This window comes from Danaus plexippus (assembly GCF_018135715.1).
Source record: "Danaus plexippus chromosome 22 unlocalized genomic scaffold, MEX_DaPlex mxdp_27, whole genome shotgun sequence".
NCBI lineage: Eukaryota > Metazoa > Arthropoda > Insecta > Lepidoptera > Nymphalidae > Danaus > Danaus plexippus.
In genome coordinates this window covers 1520668-1545224 of record NW_026869855.1, presented here as the reverse complement: position 1 = coordinate 1545224, position 24557 = coordinate 1520668, and the positions used below count along the sequence as shown (strand labels likewise).

At 29.3% G+C, this 24557-nt stretch overlaps 1 protein-coding gene across 1 annotated transcript in view; it reads right to left on the bottom strand.

Moving 5' to 3' along the window:
- LOC116773522 (cell adhesion molecule Dscam2-like) overlaps positions 1 to 24557 on the bottom strand; it is an 84701-nt gene that overhangs the window by 21674 nt on the left and 38470 nt on the right. The window lies entirely within an intron of this gene.

The following is a 24557-nucleotide window of genomic DNA, read 5'->3' as shown; positions in this document are numbered from 1 at the left end:
TTACAATAACTAAATGTATGTTTTTTTCTTTACAATAACTAAATGTATGTTTTTTTCTTTACAATAACTAAATGTATGTTTTTTTCTTTACAATAACTAAATGTATGTTTTTTTCTTTACAATAACTAAATGTATGTTTTTTTCTTTACAACTAAATGTATGTTTTTTTCTTTACAATAACTAAATGTATGTTTTTTTCTTTACAATAACTAAATGTATGTTTTTTTCTTTACAATAACTAAATGTTTTTTTTTCTTTACAATAACTAAATGTATGTTTTTTTCTTTACAATAACTAAATGTTTTTTTTTCTTTACAATAACTAAATGTATGTTTTTTTCTTACGTTCCACTGACGATTTTCCTATATAAATGAATCTTTTTTATGTCTTCTTAAGATAAAAATATTAACTTATTTATTGAAAACTGATCATCAGTCATGATTTCGTATAGTGATTGTCATGGGTTTTACCTGATTTTAGGACATTATGAACACATTATATATAGGCTTTTCTTTATTAAAATATTTTTCAAAAATCGAATGAAACTAATTTTAAGGTCATTAAAATTTACAATATTTAAACTTAAGTAAAGCACGCTGGTATAGTCGTGGTGGCCTGGAGATTAAATGCCCGCTTCTCAAACGTGAGGGCGCGGGTTCGAAATGTGATCTTTTCGTGTCATGTGTACTTTCTAAGAATATTTAGACACCATTGATGGACGGTGAAGGAAAACATCGTGAGGAAATAATTTCAAATTATAAGATTGAAATCGTCAACCCGTCTTAAGCAAGCGTGGTGATTAATGCTCCAACCTTCTCTATGTGAAAAGAGGCCATTGCTCAACAGTGCGCTCCGATGAGCTGATGATGATGATGATGGTGATGATGAAAGCACGCTGTTCTATGCTGGTTATACTTTTCATTTTGATATTATTTTTACTCTACTAAAAATTTATAGTGAAAATTTGAGATCTTAAGATAAATATGGAAATTGTGACTTTCTCATTCTGCCACGTAGCCTTGCTTGTATCAAGCGCATGTGAAGATGTGGATGAATTATTCAGGCTTAGGCGTATTACACACGAAGCTTTCAAGGCGGACATATATTACAGATTATAATTTTCAATATTTTAGACATTCATTCGATTTGATTCTTAATAGTAATCAAAATAAAGCAGATAAAATAAATATTAAACATATTTTTCTATTAATTGAATTATCAGGAATAAATATAACTTAATTTAAAAATACCTAAATATTCGTGTATTTAATAATGGACAATAACATAATAAACACGCCTCGTATGGAATCGCCCTTATCCTCATCCTTTTTGTGTCATCCGTATAATATATTCTGGGAAACGCAGTCATGATATTCTGATCTTCGTGACATTGTGCATTAAGAAATAATGTGTATTAAAAGTTTTAAAGATAAAAAACAATGACATTGTTACTTAATGAAGAAAATTAATATATATATATATATGGCGTGGAATATATGTACGTTAAACTGAAATAGAAAGAGTGCATATGGCGATAATTTTATTATCTTTCAAGATATGAACACATTACAAAATAAATATTTTTTTCTACTATTTTAACACAATAATCTAATGTGACTTTAAATCGCACCTTTCAAAGATAAAGTTACAGTTATAGCTAGTAGCAAATATTTTTACATTAATTTTTTAGCACCGGATTAGTTTAAAAATACGTTAATATATTTAAATATAGAGTTCGAAATTATAAATCTTAAAAAGGCATGTCTCAGATTAGTATTTTTTTCTTAATAAACAATAGCGGGTTATATATAGATATGACATATGTTCGGACGTTCTTATATTTGTACTCTCATTTTGAGGGCCCCGTTCAGTGATATGTTACGGAAAATTATTACCATTTTAACAGCTCAAACCAGTTAGTTATTTGTATGATTTAAATAAATAGAATAAATATTCCGATTTTTAGTCATAGCTTATTATTAAATGACAATAATTTTCCTATTTGCTATAAGTATATTCTTGAGTCTTAAGATCTACAATGCTTTCAATGAATACCAATTCGTATAGATCCTGTTAATAAAGCAATTTGAAAGCTAGGGCTGTGGGCTTGATCACCCAGCATCAAACATTTGTTCTAGAGCAAGTGTTTACTGCGGCGAAGCCTCAATGCACCTGAATTATTAACGTTCAATTCGAAGCACTCTCTTAAGCCCGGATGCGAACACTTATACGTTCATAGAATATTATTGTATTATTTAAACTTTGCTATTATTTTGATTGTTTTATTAGATTCCTTTGTCATTTTTTACGCTAATTCTAATCTTTCAAAGGGATTTATTCAATTAAGATATATATAGAGTCATATGTACTTTCTAAGAATATTTAGACATCACTGACAGACGGTGAAGGAAAACATCGTGAGGAAACCTGGTCTTATAATTACAAATTATAAGATTGAAATCGCCAATCCGCCTTGAGCAAGCGTGGTGATTAATGCTCTAACCTTCTCGTTATGAGAAGAGACCTTTGCTCAACAGTGGGTTCCGATAAGCTGATGATGATGATATCATATTTACATTCTCGTTGTAATAAAAACAATTACAATGGAAAATTGGCCATAAAGTATCGTTATATGTGATAATTATCGCCACAATTGAAGCATATGTGTGTTTAAAATGTATTTTGTTTATTTCCGGCTGGGATGCCACAATACGAAGTATTCATGATGTTATGAAAGCGCAACTGATCCTGTCTGTCTTTTATGCTCTCGCGGTAAAATTACAGAAGCGATTTTAATGAAATTTTCCGAAAGAAGATCTGACAAGGATATATAATAGTTTGAGGAGCAAAAAACGAAATGTTTTGATTTAAAAAAACCTCTCAAAATAGAATTTTCTCGTTACAATAGAAACAAAATATTGATGAAATGAGTATGATCTGTTCAATTCTTATTAAAAACAGCAGGTGGGTGTTGATTGTAAATTAAAGAATATTGAAATCGGAAGAAAGTTTAAAAATGTATAGGTTGTCGTGAGAAGCTGGCCGAGATATTAATATTTCTTTTCTGTTAATTAGCACTTATTATAGTCAGAGATAAATCGATAAAATTGGGGGCGTTATAAAACAGATTTATTATGAAGAGCTATAAATAATAATCTGTGAATTAAATTTATTTTCTCATTCTTATGAGTCACTCTACACTTCTGGATATTGTGGACGGTCGCTTTTAAAAAAATTGGTAGCAATATACACCTTATTATGACCAAAGTATATCTCTAGTTTAAAATAAAAATAACTTAACGCGTCGGTCATTGGTATCAAGATTCGAAGGCTGCTCAAGGAAAAAGCGTCTTGCATATCTAATAACTTTACTTAAATTAAATAGAACAGAATTGAATACCAAACTGAAAAACGAAATATAAAGTTGAATAATGTAGATATTTTCTCTATTTGTTGTTTAAGAACCTAACCTCTGTCTTGAAAACCTTAACCTTAACCTTAACCTCTGTCTTGAAAATCAGATAAAATTATGTGAAATTCTCTTTAATGGGAAGAACATTGCCGAATAAGTCTATATAAGACTTGCGTTTGATTGTGCTCAACCAAACAATATGAACTTTTCTCAATAAATAATTAAAATAAATACACATGAATTAATTCATTAAAATATATATTAATACTTTAAAACATATTTCAAATATAATTTATTATAAATACTTTCGATTATTATTAATTACTTCGCTCATTAATTAGATTAGATCATTCATTTTAACTAAATTGTTTTAGCTATATGAAATAAAAACTAAATACATTGGAAATTCATTATTAATATAACATTTGTATTAATAAATACCTTATTAAGATTAAGATACTTCAGTATTTCTTTTATAAACTAAAACTGAAAGCAGATATTTCAAATTCCTTGAAATATTCTTTTCGTACTTTAGTCTCCGGACGAAAGCATTGTGTTATAGTGTCATACGTCCTGTTTTGTTTTTATGGACTACGAGTATGAAAATGACATAATAACTCAACATTTAGGGTTCGGATTAATTCACGAATAACAATAAGTGATTATTATCAACAAAATTCAAGACCAAAAGGAAAAAATACAACTCCTTAATACAACGAAAATATTTAATTTAAATCTGTCCGGGAACGTGTCAAGTTAAGGAGAGACTCATTCATGTTTCTTTTTTTAAAAGATAACGATTTTTTTTTAAATAATGAAAGATGATATTCAACCCCTTTTTAATACGGAACAAAAAATTAAGGAATACAAAAGGTCCATTGTTTTTGTAGATGCAATACAAGTATTTTACGAGAATCATTCAGATCCTGTTTGGGAACAAAAGCTGTGAGAAATATTGCTAAGGAAATGTACTACGACACTCTAAAGGCGAATATTCTCTAGCTTCACCTTTTCCAGGGCTCCATCAAATATTCTTTCACAGAGGACTATTTCGTGAAATGCTTTTTATTTACGATCGAAAATATGTTACATTGAAATATCTATTTCTGTCGCAAAATCTACATGGATGTTTATTTTTATATAAAAAAAAACTTTCATTAAAAACGTAAAAATTAAGAACAATGAAATATAAATATATAATAATTTGATAAAAATCCAACTGAATATTAAGCGAAGTGAAGTTTTCCCAAGTACATAGATAACAAAATAAATAATTTTCCATTTTTTTAAGGTACACTTTATCAATCAATAACGTATATATATTGTATAAATATCAAAGAATAGGTATTATGTTCATAGTAACTCCTTAGCTATGCCTTTAGGCATGATCAATTTTACTACAAATTTTGCAAAGATGAGTATTATAATTCCATTTGCATCCCATCTTGTGGTTCGTAGTGAAGAGGGTTATGTGACTATGTGTGATAGAACGGCCAAATTAAATCGCTATTGGAATTCTGTTAGTAATCTATTACAGAAAAGAAACAAATGCTTTTAAACTGCATTATTTTTGATTCAAGTGCCATAAACATGACTCGCTATTAATCCAACACACTGAAAGATGGGGACGCAAAAAGATTACTATTAAGTAGATATCTTATCATACTTAGGACGGATGCTAAAATGATTTCAATGAAAAGTCTTAACATAATAAAATAAATGTCCCTCATATACAAATGCTATTAAATTAATTTTATTATACGGCTATTACCGGCGTTTATACAACGCATTCACATCTGTTCAAATTAAGTATTTAAACGCTCGATCAACATCTATATCAATATCATACTGTTTTTAACAGTGAAGCAAAGTCGGACCAAATAAATGGATTTAAATTCAAATTATCTCTATTACGTTTATTTAACCATCCTCCCCACATTTGCGGACATCCAACTGAAATTATTGTGTAATGTGATCGCAGCCATATAATATAATTTTAACAAAATCACGTAACATCTGAGGTGAATGATTGAGAAATTAATAGTATAAACATCATTTATATGAAAGGTATATTTTAAATGCAATATAAAAAATAAGACAAATTAAATTTGACCTTCTTACCCGTTTGTGTGAAACTATTTCTAGTTTCTCAATCAATATATGGACAAATATTATATCAATACATATTATAAAACAGTCTCTCGCCGCGTCTGTCTGTCTGTCTGTCTGTTCGCGATAAACGGAAATACTACTTCACCGATTATCAAACAATTATCACCGCTCGATAGCGTGATTCTTCAGGAAGGTTTTAGTATATAGTTTGTTAAGTTTTTGTATTTATTATTGTGTACATTAATGTTATTTGCTGAAGATGTCGGGAAAACATGAGCCGTCTGAGAGCTTTTAACGAAAACACTGCCTACAGTCTTTAACATGTAACAAAATAATATATAGTGGAATAGCGTATTTTATATAGGTCTACAGAAAAGCCTGCGGTTGCATATGTCTATACCTTAAGGAAAACATACTATATCCATTTTACAACTTTTAAAAATTGGCATTCCTAAAGTGTTTATAGAAAGCTATTTACATAAATACGGTATTAAGTCTTTACAAAATAAATTACTTCGTTTTCAAGCCTTCATCAGTATCTGTAAATTAGGTTTTAAATCAGTTAAATCGGGCGTACTATTTGAAAGTTATCATAATATAAGTTTAATAATTCTCAATATTAAATAGGCTATTTTATATTTTTTATAAGGAGTCCGTGCGGAGACGGCTGGTACATACAAATTGTCATACAAATTACATTTTGGCTAATTTGTATTTGTTTGGTCAATATTTTATAGTGAAAAGGTTTATATAAGATAGGAACAGAATTTTATATATATGTAAAATATTATAAGCGATTTTGAATTACTAGTTTATGAAGATTGAATAATGTTAAAGCTATAGATATGTATACATATGTATAATATACACAATTTATTCCATATACAAATTTTTGCTACCTATTTCCTTCCCTATTTTTACTACTAACATAGACGATGTTCATGACTTTTTACTTGCGCAGTTGCCCATATCAGTTGATAATGATGAGATACTTTTAAATGGCGATAGGAATACTATTCCAAAAATTATATTAGAAAATGTTCAACAAATAAAATCCTTTTGCTAGATTGTTTAAGACACGATTGTTTCGTTACAAGAAGAGCAGAAAAAATCTTATTTTAACTAAAAAGATTTTTGTGATAACATCGATAAAATTTTAAGTCCAATACTTGATTCGGAAAACATGTTTGTAACTCGGATATAGAATCGGCAAACATCGCGTCGAAAACGGTACCATTTACCTGATTTATACTATATCTATGTCCGTATAAACATTTAATATTAGATTTTGTCAGCAGTTTATCGGTATAAAATGTATTTGTAATTGAAATAATGCCTTCTTTTCGCAACAAGTACCCACAACCCTTTTTATGCCATTTGAATATTATTAGAAAATGGGTTCCAAAGCTCTTCAAAAATAGACATATGTTTTATTCTCGTCGCGATAGAAATATAATGACTATAAGGTAACGGATTTCATTTCTACAGACATCAGGACAGGTTTCATCCAATGATAACACGTGTCTTTTATAATTTGAATTAAATACTATTTGTGATGTAAACTATACTATTTCATAGTGGTTATTATTCTGAATACTTTAGGGTTCTTTTTAAAGACTACTTCTTATTCTACTAATTGTTTGTCGTGACATTTTTCTTTTCTTATATTACAAATTCTAAAATTCGAATAATAGTTACAGAAAAGGTGGGCCTTTTAGTGACTACTGTTCTACAGTACAATGAGAATAGTGACCTGAATTTTATTTAATAACCTTATCTATTAATATGTATAATTGAGGAAAGGAATACGATTGACAGTCCGTAAGTAGTGTAACGATGTAAGCTATTGGTGAGCGTAATGTGCTGTACAAATTTTTTGGAAGTTCATGTTTTTTCTTACTTACTCTGTACATCTGCTCTATAGAAATATGTAGAGTAGTGGCGAGGGTTCGTCATGATACAATTATATAAGTGACATCCCTATAAAGGGACTTATTACTTCAACACTTGAACTTGTGTCTAATAATAATAAAAACACATTTCTTATATTTAAATATATTCACTTCTACGTATGTTTCGATGGTATTGACATATTTTTATTTATACGAAGTTCCATGTATTTTTGTGATCATTCCCATTCCTGTGCCATGCCCAACTCACTCCGATTTCGAAAAATATGAAAGATAAAAGATAAGATAACATATGAGATGCACTTAAAATTTGTGATTTGTGATTAATATGATGAAATATCTTATAATCTTATAGTAATCACGTGATATAAAATCATAAGTTTAAGTATTTTGAAACCTTTGGTATGCATGTGTTGCAATAAAATAGTATTAATTAATTTAACACTCGAATAAATTCATATTAATGTTGAACAAATGTCTTAGAGACGTAACCTCTTAGCATTTAATGGGTTCACCGTACGGGTGTCGGGTCTATCGTTGCAGGGAGAGGAGCTTCAACAGTGCCTGGGACTTGCGACCCAGGTGTAGGTTTAAGGGGTCCCTATCTAACGCGTTAAACACTCACGCTCCACCGTCCAAGCTCCTCGATCTACCTAACCAAATGTGAAACGAACTGTCACTAGAATTGTAGCATTTCCTTACTTGTAATTGGTTAAACTATCTATACATATAATAAGACAGTAAAAATCGAATGTCTGTACGTTAAATATTTTCCCAAAAAACTGATAGGAGGCGATTAAAGAAGAGACATAGAAACCAAAAAAAAAAAACATTAAATTTTTAAGTATTATTTCGAGTTCTTTTTCCTTTCTTATTTCTATTTTCATCAGTTAATGACATTAAAATAAGTATTTACATTTAATTAAAGTTTATTAGTTGTCAGAAACGTCGGGATTATATATTTTTTTTAATAATAAAAATCCGCGTAGTTTATCCGAAAAATATTAGTTTCATTTAAATGAATAAAACTCGCGAAAATCTTAGATCTCATTAGTTTTATTATTATATGAATTTCTTATAAAACCTTAAGTGAAATATTACTTATAATAATTGAATATTTTTTTGTTTTCCATAATTTTATCTTCCAATCGAAGCTGATACTTTATAAAAACTCACCCTTCAAAATTATTATCCTGAATTAACTGAGTAGTTTAACTCAATAAACAAACTTGTTATAAGGGTAGTAAGACTTTCAAATCCACGAAGACGATGGTGGTTCTGGTGTATGCTTATTTATGAACAAACTTTCAGAGAGAATCAGTAAAATTACTACGAATGGTTTGTATAATATAAAAATTAAAAGTTAAATATGTTCAAGTATTTTTTGTGTGCGTATATACATACAATTTTCTCAAAAACCATCCATTTGTTGTAATTTTTGTTGTGTAAAGCGTACATATATTTCAAGTAAGATATATGTTGTATAATGCAGATCGTTGGAGGTGGACAAAAAAAACCTTCGATTCTTTAAGTCTTTGTTTTAATTTTCATTATAATGAAACTTAAATATAAATCATGTTGATGCAAGTTTGTTTCGAAATAACTAGTCGACAAACGGCCCACTGGACTGGAATGTCAGCTCTACAATGGAGGTATAAAATAATATTTTTTAAATAAAATTGCGTGTGATGCTCTCAAAATATATATTTAAAAAAATCCTGTACCTTTCCAATGTATATATAATGTTTTATTTACAAAAATATTTATATATATATATTACAGTAGGGTTCAAGATGTGGTTAGCTATACATTGTATTATGGGTTTAATATATTCTTCTTATTATAAATATAACTGGGTCTATATTTTTGTCCTATTCAGTACGTACAAAATATAAGAATATACATGAGTACATAAGTCGTGTAGGCCTGGAGGTTAAAGGCCCGCCTCTCATACGTGAGGGCGCGGGTTCGAAACCGGACAAGTACCAATGTGATCTTTTCGGAGTCATATGTACTTTCTAAGAGTATTTAGACACCACTGACGGACGGTGAAGAAAAACATCCTGAGGAAACCTGGTCTTATAATTTCAAATTATAAGATAATAAAGATACAAAGATTTATGTACGAGTAAGTATTATATTTTCATGGTAAAATAACAATATAGTCATGTTTAAATGAATAAAACTCGCGAAAATCTTAGATCTCAATGTAGTCATGTACCTATTTTTTATTGAAATCCTTTTTGGCTTGTACAAATAATGAATACAAAAATGAATCTGCTTGAGAAATGCTTCGTTTGTATAAAAAATATTTTTTAAATATGTCATTGCATTTCCCTTACAAATTTTATTTAACAATGGTCGGAAGGGAAACCAACAATGAGGAGTTTTGAGAGAGACAGGTTATTTTTAATATATTTTCCTAGGGAACTTCTTACATTTCGTTTTCAATACTTTTCACATCTTTTGTTCTCAAATAATATCTGAATGTGTTTCCATCCACATTTGTGTGATATCGCAAAAAGTTCTACATACCCTCAATGGCTCGAATAGTTTAAATTTACTTTTCATAAGTTTATTTAAAAATTTATTGTTTGAGATGAAACATTTTAACATTTTGTTTAACAATGTTGCTGAAGGCATAGTTTTTGTTGTTTAACAAATCGTTCTAAAGATTTATAATGATACACTTTTCAAATAAAAAACATATTTACGGATACTGCTCAAGGAAAAAGCGTCTTGCATGTCTAATAACTTTACTTAAATTAAATAGAACAGAATTGAATACCAAACTGAAAAACGAAATATAAAGTTAAATAATATTGATATCTTATCTTTTTGTTGTTTAAGATAACCTCTGTCTTGAAAAGCAGATAAAATTATGGGAAATTCTCTTTAATGGGAAGAACATTGTCGAATAAGTCTATACAAGACTTGCGTTTGATTTTGTTCAACCAAAAAATATGAACTTTTCTCAATAAATAACTAAAATAAATACACATGAATTAATTCATTAAAATATATATTAATACTTTAAAACATATTTCAAATATAATTTATTATAAATACTTTCGATTATTATTAATTACTTCGCTCATTAATTAGATTAGATCATTCATTTTAACTAAATTGTTTTAGCTATATGAAATAAAAACTAAATACATTAGAAATTCATTATTAATATAACATTTGTATTAATAAATACCTTATTAAGATTAAGATACTTCAGTATTTCTTTTATAAACTAAAACTGAAAGCAGATATTTCAAATTCCTTGAAATATTCTTTTCGTATTTTAGTCTCGAGACGAAAGCATTGGGTTATAGTGTCATACGTCCTGTTTTGTTTTTATGGACTACGAGTATAAAAATGACATAATAACTCAACATTTAGGGTTCGGATTAATTCACGAATAACAATAAGTGATTATTATCAACAAAATTCAAGACCAAAAGGAAAAAATACAACTCCTTAATACAACGAAAATATTTAATTTAAATCTGTCCGGGAACGTGTCAAGTTAAGGAGGGACTCATTCATGTTTCTTTTTTTAAAAGATAACGATTTTTTTTTTATAATGAAAGATGATATTCAACCCCTTTTTAATACGGAACAAAAAATTAAGGAATACAAAAGGTCCATTGTTTTTGTAGATGCAATACAAGTATTTTACGAGAATCATTCAGATCCTGTTTGGGAACAAAAGCTGTGAGAAATATTGCTAAGGAAATGTGCTACGGCACTCTAAAGGCGACTATTCTCTAGCTTCACCTTTTCCAGGGCTCCATCAAATATTCTTTCACAGAGGACTATTTCGTGAAATGCTTTTTATTTACGATCGAAAATATGTTACATTGAAATATCTATTTCTGTAGCAAAATCTACATTGATGTTTATTTTTATATAAAAAAAAAAAACTTTCATTAAAAACGTATTAATTAAGAACAATGAAATATAAATATATAATAATTTGATAAAAATCCAACTGAATATTAAGCGAAGTGAAGTTTTCCCAAGTACATAGATAACAAAAAAAATAATTTTCTATTTTTTTAAGGGACACTTTATCAATCAAAAACGTATATATATAATATAAATATCAAAGAATGGGTGTTATGTTCATAGTAACTCCTTAGCTATGCCTTTAGGCATGATCAATTTTACTACAAATTTTGCAAAGATGAGTATTATAATTCCATTTGCATCCCATCTTGTGGTTCGTAGTGAAGAGGGTTATGTGACTATGTGTGATAGAACGGCCAAATTATATCGCTATTGGAATTCTGTTAGTAATCTATTACAGAAAAGAAACAAACGCTTTTAAACTGCATTACTTTTGATTCAAGTGCCATAAACATGACTCGCTATTAATCCAACACACTGAATGATGGGGACGCAAAAAGATTACTATTAAGTAGATATCTTATCATACTTAGGACGGATGCTAAAATGATTTCAATGAAAAGTCTTAACATAATAAAATAAATGTCCCTCATATACAAATGCTATTAAATTAATTTTATTATACGGCTATTACCGGCGTTTATACAACGCATTCACATCTGTTCAAATTAAGTATTTAAACGCTCGATCAACATCTATATCAATATCATACTGTTTTTAACAGTGAAGCAAAGTCGGACCAAATAAATGGATTTAAATTCAAATTATCTCTATTACGTTTATTTAACCATCCTCCCCACATTTGCGGACATCCAACTGAAATTATTGTGTAATGTGATCGCAGCCATATAATATAATTTTAACAAAATCACGTAACATCTGAGGTGAATGATTGAGAAATTAATAGTATAAACATCATTTATATGAAAGGTATATTTTAAATGCAATATAAAAATAAGACAAATTAAATTTGACCTTCTTACCCGTTTGTGTGAAACTATTTCTAGTTTCTCAATCAATATATGGACAAATATTATATCAATACATAATATAAAACAAAGTCTCTCGCCGCGTCTGTCTGTCTGTCTGTTCGCGATAAACGGAAATACTACTTCACCGATTATCAAACAATTATCACAGCTCGATAGCGTGATTCTTCAGGAAGGTTTTAGTATATAGTTTGTTAAGTTTTTGTATTTATTTTTGTGTACATTAATGTAATTTGCTGAAGATGTCGGGAAAACATGAGCCGTCTGAGAGCTTTTAACGAAAACACTGCCTACAGTCTTTAACATGTAACAAAATAATATATAGTGGAATAGCGTATTTTATATAGGTCTACAGAAAAGTCTGCGATGGCATATGTCTATACCTTAAGGAAAACATACTATATCCATTTTACAACTTTTAAAAATTGGCATTCCTAAAGTGTTTATTGGAAAGCTATTTACATAAATACGGTATTAAGTCTTTACAAAATAAATTACTTCGTTTTCAAGCCTTCATCAGTATCTGTAAATTAGGTTTTAAATCAGTTAAATCGGGCGTACTATTTGAAAGTTATCATAATATAAGTTTAATAATTCTCAATATTAAATAGGCTATTTAATATTTGTCATAAAGAGATGAATAATGTTAAAGCGATAGATATGTATACATATGTATAATATACACAATTTACTCCATATACAAATTTTTGCTACCTATTTCCTTCCCTATTTTTACTACTAACATAGACGATCTTCATGACTTTTTACTTGGGCAGTTGCCCATATCAGTTGATAATGATGAGATATTTTTAAATAGGGATAAGAATACTATTCCAAAAATAATATTAGAAAATCTTCAACAAATAAAATCCTTTTGCTAGATTGTTTAAGACACGATTGTTTCGTTACAAGAAGAGCAGAAAAAATCTTATTTTAACTAAAAAGACTTTTGTGATAACGTCGATAAAATTTTAAGTCCAATACTTGATTCGGAAAACATGTTTGTAACTCGGATATAGAATCGGCAAACATCACGTCGAAAACGGTACCATTTACCTGATTTATACTATATCTATGTCCGTCCAAACATTTAATATTAGATTTTGTCAGCAGTTCATCGGTACAAAATGTATTTGTAATTGAACTAATGCCTTCTTTTCGCAACAAATACCCACAACCCTTTTTATGCCATTTGAATATTATTAGAAAATGGGTTCCAAAGCTCTTTAAAAATAGACATATGTTTTAGTCTCGTCGCGATAGAAATATAATGACTATAAGGTTACGGATTTCATTTCCACAGACATCAGGACAGGTTTCATCCAATGATATAATTTGAATTAAATACTATTTGTGATGTAAACTATACTATTTCATAGTGGTTATTATTTTGAATACTTTAGGGTTCTTTTTAAAGACTACTTCTTATTCTACTAATTGTTTGTCGTGACATTTTTCTTTTATTATATTACAAACTCTAAAATTCGAGTAATAGTTACAAAAAAGGTGGGCCTTTTAGTGACTACTATTGTAAAGTACAATAAGAATAGTGACTTGTATTTTATTTAATAACCTTATCTAATAATATATATAATTTAGGAAAGGAATACGATTGACAGTCCGTAAGTAGTGTAACGATGCAAGCTATTGGTGAGCGTAATGTGCTGTACAAATTTTTTGGAAGTTCATGTTTTTTCTTACATACTCTGTACATCTGCTCTATAGAAATATGTAGAGTAGTGGTGAGGGTTCGTCATGATATAATTATATAAGTGACATCCCTATAAAGGGACTTATTACTTCAATACTTGAACTTGTGTCTAATAATAATAAAAACACATTTCTTATATTTTAATATATTCACTTCTATTTATTTTTAGATGGTATTGATATATTTTTATTTATACGAAGTTCCATGTATTTTTGTGATTATTTCAATTCCTGTGCCATGCCCAACTCACTCTGACTTCGAAAAATATGAAAGATAAAAGATAAGATAACATGTGAGATGCACTTAAAAGTTGTGATTTGTGATTAATATGATTAAATATCTTATAATCTTATAGTAATCACGTGATATAAAATCATAAGTTTAAGTATTTTGAAACCTTTGGTATACATATGTTGCAATAAAATAGTATTAATTAATTTAACACTCGAATAAATTCATATTAATGTTGAACATATGTCTTAGAGACGTAACCTCTTAGCATTCAATGGGTTCACCGTACTGGTGTCGGGTCTATCGTTGCAGGGAGAGGAGCTTCAACAGTGCCTGGGACTTGCGACCCAGGTGTAGGTTTAAGGGGTCCCTATCTAACGCGTTAAACACTCACGCTCCACCGTCCAAGCTCCTCGATCTACCTAACCAAATGTGAAACGAACTGTCACTAGAATTGTAGCATTTCCTTACTTGTAATTGGTTAAACTATCTATACATATAATAAGACAGTAAAAATCGAATGTCTGTACGTTAAATATTTTCCCAAAAAACTGATAGGAGGCGATTAAAGAAGAGTCATAGAAATCAAAAAAAATCATTAAATTGTTAAGTATTATTTCTAGTTTTTTTTCCTCTCTTATTTCTATTTTCATCAGTTAATGACATTAAAATAAGTATTTACATTTAATTAAAGTTTATTAGTTGTCAGAAACGCCGGGATTATGTAGTTTTTTAAATAATAAAAATCCGCGTAGTTTATCCGAAAAATATTAGTTTCATTTAAATGAATAAAACTCGCGAAAACCTTAGATCTCATTAGTTTTATTATTATATGAATTTCTTATAAAACCTTAAGTGAAATATTACTTATAATAATTGAATATTTTTTTGTTTTCCATAATTTTATCTTCCAATCGAAGCTGATACTTTATAAAAACTCACCCTTCAAAATTATTATCCTGAATTAACTGAGTAGTTTAACTCAATAAACAAACTTGTTATAAGGGTAGTAAGACTTTCAAATCCACGAATACGATGGTGGTTCTGGTGTACGCTTATTTATGAACAAACTTTCAGAGAGAATCAGTAAAATTACTCCGAATGGTTTTTATAATATAAAAATTAAAAGGAAATTAAATATGTTCACGTATTTTTTGTGTGCGTATATACATACAATTTTCTCAAAAACCATCCATTTGTTGTAATTTTTGTTGTATAAAGCGTACATATATTTCAAGTAAGATATATGTTGTATAATGCAGACCGTTGGAGGTGGACAAAAAAAACCTTCGATTCTTTAAGTCTTTGTTTTAATTTTCATTATAATGAAACTTAAATATAAATCATGTTGATGCAAGTTTGTTTCGAAATAACTAGTCGACAAACGGCCCAGTGGACTGGAATGTCAGCTCTACAATGGAGGTATAAAATAATATTATTTAAATAAAATTGCGTGTGACGCTCTCAAAATATATATATTTAAAAAAATCCTGTACCTTTCCAATGTATATATAATATTTTATTTACAAAAATATTTATATATATATATATTACAGTAGGGTTCAAGATGTGGTTAGCTATACATTGTATTATGGGTTTAATATATTCTTCTTATTATTAATATAACTGGGTCTATATTTTTGTCCTATTCAGTAAGTACAAAATTTAAGAATATATAAGTACATAAGTCGTGGTGGCCTGGAGGTGAAAGGCCCGCCTCTCATACGAGAGGGCTCGGGTTCGAAACCTGGCAAGTACCAATGTGATCTTTTCCGAGTCATATGTACTTTCTAACAGTATTAATACACCACTGACGGACTGTGAAGGGAAATATCGTGAGGAAACCTGGTCATATAATTTCAAATTATAAGATTGAAATCGCCAACCCGTCTTGAGCAAGCGTGGTGATTAATGCTCTAAGCTTCTCCATGTGAGAAGAGGCCTTTGCTCAGCAGTTGGCTCCAATAGGCTGATGATGGATGATAATGATGATGAGTACATAAAGAGAAGGCGATATTTATATATGAATCATAATAAAGATACACATTTTTGTATGAGTAAGTATTATATTTTCATGGTAAAATAACAATATAGTCATGTTTAAATAAATAAAACTCGCGAAAATCTTAGATCTCAATATAGTCATGTACCTATTTTTTATTGAAATCCTTTTTGGCTTGTACAAATAATGAATACAAAAATGAATCTGCTTGAGAAATGCTTCGTTTGTATAAAAAATATTTTTTAAATATGTCATTGCATTTCCCTTACAAATTTTATTTAACAATGGTCGGAAGGGAAACCAACAATGAGGAGTTTTGAGAAAGACAGGTTATTTTTAATATATTTTCCTAGGGAGTTTCTTACATTTCGTTTTCAATACTTTTCACATCTTTTGTTCTCAAATAATGTGTTTCCATCCACATTTGTGTGATATCGCAAACAGTTCTATATACCCTCAATGGCTCGAATAGTTTAAATTTACTTTTCATAAGTTTATTTAAAAATTTATTGTTTGAGATGAAACATTTTAACATTTTGTTTAACAATGTTGCTGAAGGCATAGTTTTTGTCGTTTAACAAATCGTTCTAAAGATTTATAATGATACACTTTTCAAATAAAAAACATATTTACGGATACTAATCGTTTAAATGAGTATATTTGTGCCATTAATATGCCTGTTTTTCATTACAAAGTTTTTCATTATAAAAGTCTGATAAACATGGTTATACTTTATAAATATTACGACAGTAACGATAAATAAATATTGGGTAATAGTCCCTGCCTTGACGTTGTGTAAACGAAGTTAAACTGCTTTACCACTCGTTAATCTATCACAGAAGACTTCAGTGTATCTTCAGAATAAAATGTCAAATTCACAATATGATTAAATCAAAAAGATCAAACAGAGATTTATCAAATATTAATTGTAATATATCATGAATAGATAAGAATCTGTTCCAAATTATTCTCATCTCAGAAGCCACTGATAAATATAATTACCAACATTAATTACCAATTACTTATTTCCTAACATATGTCCCTAAGATATCAAATTGGCGTAAATTATTATATATAAGATATATATCTATATACATATATGTATGTATGTTTACACGCGATTGATTCCTAATTAACGTGAGAGATGTAATGAGATGATAACGAAATTAATTATAACATTAATTATAACATTATAACGAATGATTAAAAGTTGTTTTTTGGATAATTCATAAATAGCTTTAAATATGTTTCGCTAAAAGCGTGTATAATTTTAAAACCACTTTGTTCAATTGAAAAGTTGGCTTCGTTTTCATGAACTTTGAAATACAACTGAAGTATTTCTGATAAAAAAAAATGTTTTGAAAGTATTTCTCTGGCTAATTTGTACTATCGTATTTAAAGTACCGACTTTGTTTGCTTATAAACTGGGTTTAAGAGTAGTTGTGCTGAAATGATGTTCAGTCACAGTAATCATACCATTTTTAAACAACTCCTTGAAGATAGTAACATAGTATTTATCTTCAATAAAAAGTATTGACAAAATACTTACATACATATATTGAGACACAGTAATTAGTTTATTCTATACTAGTTTTTGCCCGCGATAGTTCAAAGACAAATATATAAAACGTTAGAACAATACATATTAACCTACGTTGCAGCCTATGCATTTTAAATAACCTAGATACCGACTGCAGCGACATCTGGTGGGCTGATTTGTGATTCTAAACCATCTGGGTTGCCACCAAAATGCATACAAAAATATTTATTCAAATCGGTCCAACCGTTTAAGAGGTGGTTAGTAACATACACACGTACAGTAAATATACTCGTACACATAACAGGAATAATAATAATAATATAATAATTAATATATCGAAAAAAATAATGTTTACATTCTAAATGAAAATGGAAAAGAAAAATACGGTTTTATATTCAATTTTAACTTGTAAGTAAATATATATAACGGATACATAAAAATCCCTAAATTAGTACTTTGTTAATATATGTCTTAAATAATTTTAATTTTAAGTAAGTACAAAATTTGGACTTGTTTTACTGTGTTTCTCAGTTTTGGGATTTGAAGTATACATATATATGTCGCAGAACGAGAGCGATGTAAAATCGGTGTTCGTCGTCAGAGTACGATATGTTGAATTTATTTTAAACAATCAGTGCGCACACCCGGCGCAGGCACGAATTCACTACTGACAGTTGGGACGTCGATAGCTAACGAAACAATTTGAAGTTAAAGCATCCAAGGAGGCTTTATAAGTTGCCAATTAATAAAACGAATGGCCTTATATGTTAAATTACGAGATGCTACTTCTGTCTGGATATGACGGTAAAATTTTTGGATCTCTTGATTCATTGCACGATAGCTTAGTTGGTTAAGCAACTACAAAGCGATATTCGGGATCTGGCAGGTTCGAATTCTGCTCGTGTCGACGAACTTTTGTCCATAGTTTATATTTTAATTATATATATTTTTCGACATATTTTATAAAAGACTAGTTTGGAATAAAAAATACTCATGATTGTTTAAAAGAAGAGCTCCCATATTTTAAATTTTTTGGTCAATTCTCATATCTTGAGTGTCCCAATATCAAATTGATAAATAAAGTATGCTATACATTTTTTTAAGAACACATTTTTCTTGCTGGCACTGAAAAAAATTGTTATATTCAAAGTATATTTGCAACAGTCTGATAAACAAAATCTTTGGATTTTTATTTTGTATGAAGTCCGTAACTTTATAAACCGTTGTCAATGTGACATCTCTTGACAGCACTTGTTAATTATATTGGTTCAACAAATAAAAACGTTGACATTGGCAAAATATTCCACGATTCCAGTGCGAATAAAGGCATAAAATAAAAAAATTATCTATATATATTTTTAAGTTTTTCTTCGCTTTCTTATTTTTGCTTATTTCTTGGAAATAAGTTCAAGTAATTTTCTGTATTTCGTCTTCTTTATATGTTTAAGTGAATTAAAATATAATGATTAGTATTTCTTATCTTTTCCATTATAATAATGATTTAATCTAATTAATGTGTTATTTTATTCTATTATTGTAAATTATTTTTATTTTTTTAATAATCTATACCGTTTAAGAATTTTGCACGCCAATCGTGCAGCTAGGTACAAAGTTTAAACAAATAAATACAGGGTGTCCCAAAATGGTCACGTCCCAGTGACACATGAGTTAGATGAGCTCGAGATCTATCAGAAAATCACAATTTGACCTCAATAAAAATATCAGGGTTTTCGAGAATTTCGCACTTTTTTAATTTTTTTAAAAATCGCTACCTTGTGTAGGATTTTCTGCTATTGTTGCAATAGAAAAGATCTAAATCCCATAGATTTTTCTATCGGGGATGCTTAAAAGACAAAGTTTATTCTAAACCTATCAGAACACAAGAAAAACCGCGGCTACGTGTTATATAAAGCAGCTCGAGAAATTTCACAAATAAGTTTGAGGCGTCTCAGAAGCTCATTCCTTAAAAGATGCCGTTTGTGTGTTAGAGCACACCGTAGGCAGTTCGAACATTTACTGTAATAAATAAATGCTGGTATTTTTTTCAAAATCTCTTATGATAATTCTTTTTAACAATATTATTTTTTGATTCCTCACTTAGTACTGATAGGGCCCTAATGAGAAAAAAAAAAAATGAAATGTCAAAGTTTTTGCCAAAAAACTCACTAGTATTTTATCATTCCTAAATAAGCATTAAATAGACCACTTTTTAAAATTATTTGCAAACTCGGTGTCATACAGTTTTTTTCACACCAGCTAGTCAAAGTTAGTGTTTGTCTTTTCACAAGGTCACGAGTCACAGTAAAACATTTTTTTGTTTTAATTAAAGTATTACTCGGTAAAATAATAATTCTAATATTTGGATAAGCTATTCAAGATATCAGAATAAAAAAAAAATACAATCCGAAGCTTTTCTAGGCAACAATAGCAGAAAATCCGACAAGGAGCGATTTTTAAAAAAAGTAAAAAGTGCCAAAATCTCGAAAACCGTGATAATTTTACAGAGGTCAAATTGTGATCTTCTGACAGATCTCGAGCTCATCTAACTCCTGTGTCACTGGGACGTGATCATTTTGGGACACCCTGTATATTGGGCAAGTGATGTCCCCAGGTTTTTTTATGATAAAGGGGGGAAAACGAGCAGACGGCAACGGCAACGCAAAATAATTTTGCAGGTGCGTTGCCACCCTTGTTTAGAGAAGAGACAGAAAGGAAAGGTTGGGAAAAAGGGAACAGGGAAAGGGCGGGAAAAAGAAAAGGACAACCGGCCCTCTCACTCATCGGACAAAACGCTGTCATTAAAGAATGCTTCACGCCGATCTTCTGTCAGAGGGTGGTTTTTCCCCGGTTGAACCAGTCCATGTTCGAGCTGCAGCAATTTGACCACAGATAGGCTCTACCACTTTTAAATTTATTGTATAATACCAGGTATTTATTTTAGAACACGAAATTCCATGCAGACATCTAGTTAAAATGATTTTCAGTCTCGTTGGAAATTACGCTCCGTTGATCTAGAAATATATATGTCGTGCTCTTGTTAAATAAGCCCGTATTTATATATTCAAAGGAAAATTTCAAATCCCTCGTGGTTATTCTAAATGTACTTTGATGTTTATCTAAATAAATTTATGACATAGTTATTATTTATAATATGTTTTTGATATTAAAAAATAAATTTATAATAGTAGATATTAAATGAAATCAATTATTTTTAAATGAAGCCTCCATTGGAGATTGTATTAAAGTAGATAAAAAACGCTTTACTAGGCTTAAAGCCTCAAAACGATGAATTAAAAACGTTTATGAAACAAAATTTTGTAAAATATTATAAAGAATTATTATACTTCCATAAGAATTTTATAACGAAAACGAAAATCTTAAATCGAATAATTTACATTTTTTGCATATATTGTTTCGAAGGATTTAATAACAAATTAATAATATAAGATAGTATTAAGAGAAAGTTATAGTTTTAGTAAAAAAATAGAGATAGTATTGCGTGAAGTAATAGCCAATACATAAGGGGTTTGTAGGTGGTAGAGCCTAGCTGTAATCATGTAACTACAGATCGAACATGGGCTGGCTCGACAGGGGAAGTACCACCCTCTCACAGAAGATTGACGTGAAGTAGCCTTTAATGGCTGCGTTTCGTCCGATGAGTGAGAGAGCCGGTTGCCCGTTCCCTATTCCCACCTTTTCCTATCATTTCCTTTTTCCCACCCCTCCCTTTTCCTAAAAAAACAAGGTTGGCAACGCATCTGCAACAGAGATGTTGGGGATGTCTATGGGCTATGGTGACCACTGCCCACCAATTAGGCCGTCTCCTCCTTTGCCACCTTTCATATAAAAAAGGGGATTCATATACATACATATATTATGATATACTATCCATTAAAAATGCTATTGCATTCGTGAATAAAATATAAAAATGTATTTAATTTTATGGGATACATTTTTAAAGTTAATATTATTTATAATACATTTTTAAGGAGTTGTTATTTCGTAGCAAAAACGAAATCATAATCACTGACTGATATATTAGAGATTCCCTGGTGCGGATGAATGTACCTGATAAGTTACGTGTCAGATTTAGACTCGATTTGTATAGTGTTCTAAGGGGTAAATAAAATATTGACGAAGGTCATTCAAATAGCATTTAAATAAATATTTGTATGAAGTTAAATAACAGTGAATTATTTCTGGTACATTGTTATTATTTTACCTACAGTTTCCAATAGATTTAATCTTAAAATCAAGCAATTTTGTAAAAGATAAATTCAAAAACAATCAGAAATTGGTTTTCTTGGAAATTATTCATATATAAAAACGAGGGTTCAATAGACATTATTACTTTACAAGTAAGTTAAAACAGTTTTCGATAGAACATTTAATATATGGGACAAAATTCTATTTAGCCGACCGTCCTGTAATAGATTTCAGGTAGGTATAGTCTTTGGTAATTTTTCCTCCCATTGTATAATCTTGTATCGTTTTAAGTGAATAGAATTGTTGTACCAAAAAAATATTGATACTCTATAATAAAAACATCATTTATTAAAGATAACACTTATATTTCTTGACCTGTCATCTCGTGGAAGTATTTACATGAGAAAAAATATCTTAACATTCCTTTAGAAAAAGTGTAGAATAAACAAATCTTTTTTTTGTAACTAGTACGTCAACTGCCCAAGAAAAAAAAATGTATTTTTTATAGCTAGCTGTCAATTCCTAAATGTTATATAATATCAAATTCAGTGGACTGAGGAATCGGGGTGACGTCGGCCCCTGACGGAAAATGTGAGATGTGACCTAATAACAGTTTTCATGAAGTTTCTTTAGTTTTATATATTTTTTCTGTATTTAATTTCTTTCGGTTGTCTTGATATTGAAATGTATAATTGAATCCAAAGTACAAGGATATATTGAAACGATTGACAAATAAAAATACATCAATAAGAGTAATAAAATATGCACAGACAGAATATATTTGACTCGTCACTGTCACTTATTTCTTCTAAATTTCTCTCTTCCTGAGTCTGAAATATTATTTTTTGCATTAAAAGAGTTAAATAAAAAGTATGGGCTATAAATAGTATGCTGTCGCGTATGGACATACGAAATTCATGAGCTTTATCTATTTCTAAACCTTTTTTTGTTATTTTACGATAACATCTGAATTTCCAAGAGTTTTATAGTATTATTTGTATTTATGTCAAAGTGTGATGTGATCACAAACAAACAAAAAAAAACTACATAAAATTTGAATTTATAAAAATCATTTCTTCATCATGCAATAACGGCATAATGGCAAAACATGGTCTTTAGTTGGTATGATTACATAGCTGATATGAAGTTATAATAATAGCTTTGAAAAGAAAATACCTAAATATTTTAGACTAAAAATAATAAGATGCCATTCTCAGTAGTTTAATGTTCGTAATAATTGAAATCTGTTCAATAAATAACAGTTCAATCAATCACTTGGTATGATGTGGTGACAGACGTGTTTGTCACATCGAATTGATAATCAAAGAGACAAACATTACTTAGATATAAAGAGAAACCTCTTAGCTTTCAATGGATTCACCGTGCGGGTGCCGGGTTATTTGATATAATTATACGAGTATTATAAGTGTTAAAGTTTTTAAAAATGTTTGTAGATGAAGGCATGTTCATGGTTTTTTCATGCAAAATTTACTAGACCAATTTTCACGAAACTTTACAATAATAAATGAAGCGACCGGAATAAGATATGGGCTTTAATTTGTCTCGAAAATTCAGTATAGCTCAGTAGCTATTTGCAGTCAAACTCGTGGCATAATTGTGTTGTGTGTAAAGACTGTTGTTGTCGGTACTGTTTAGTTACCATATGTATTGTTTTAAGAAACTTTATAACCCTAATTCCAAAGTCCATTCGGACGAACACGCATGCAAACACTAACACTAACTTAACATTGAAAAAAAGGTGACCTAGTAGCAAAAAAAGAGGAGAAAAATTTGATGTTGAAATTGTAATAATATCAATTATTTATTTTATCAAATTAATTTTATTTCGTAACATCTGCATTTTTATTTCACATCAACATAAATAATACCGTCTCGGCTGCCTGTGATCACGGTTGCTGAAAAGTAACCGAAACGTCGGGAGTATGTGGTATTTAAAATAATAAAATACGCGTAGCATTATCCGGAAAATATTAGTTTCATTCAAATAAATAATACCAACCTCAATTTAGTGTGCTATAAACATTTTGTAATATGAAATCGTTAAACAGATATTTTACTGTAAAAATTTTAGACAAACTCTTAAAATTATTTATTCAAATATATACACTCTTAAACACTAATAAATTAAGTGAAAATATAAAATTTTAAAGACATTCAAATTTAATTAATGAAAAAAGATGTAAAATAATAATGTCGTTTTACCTATTATATAAAATTGTTAACAACTAAAAGTTACATCTTTATACGCAAGCAAATATTATACCTTTAACTATATTTTTTCAGATCACCAGCTACCAAAATAAAATAACAAAAAATATTGACACACGATAACTTTGCATGGGACGCGTTGAACTAAATAGGTTGAAACTAGACTATCGCTTCGCGAAGCAGAAATTCAACTAGGGGAGGATTTAAACACGAGGTATGACGACATGTCTGCAATTTTAGATTATAAAAAAACAAGAAGAATATGCTAATTATTTTCATTTTTGCATACTTATAATATACTGCACTTCGGTA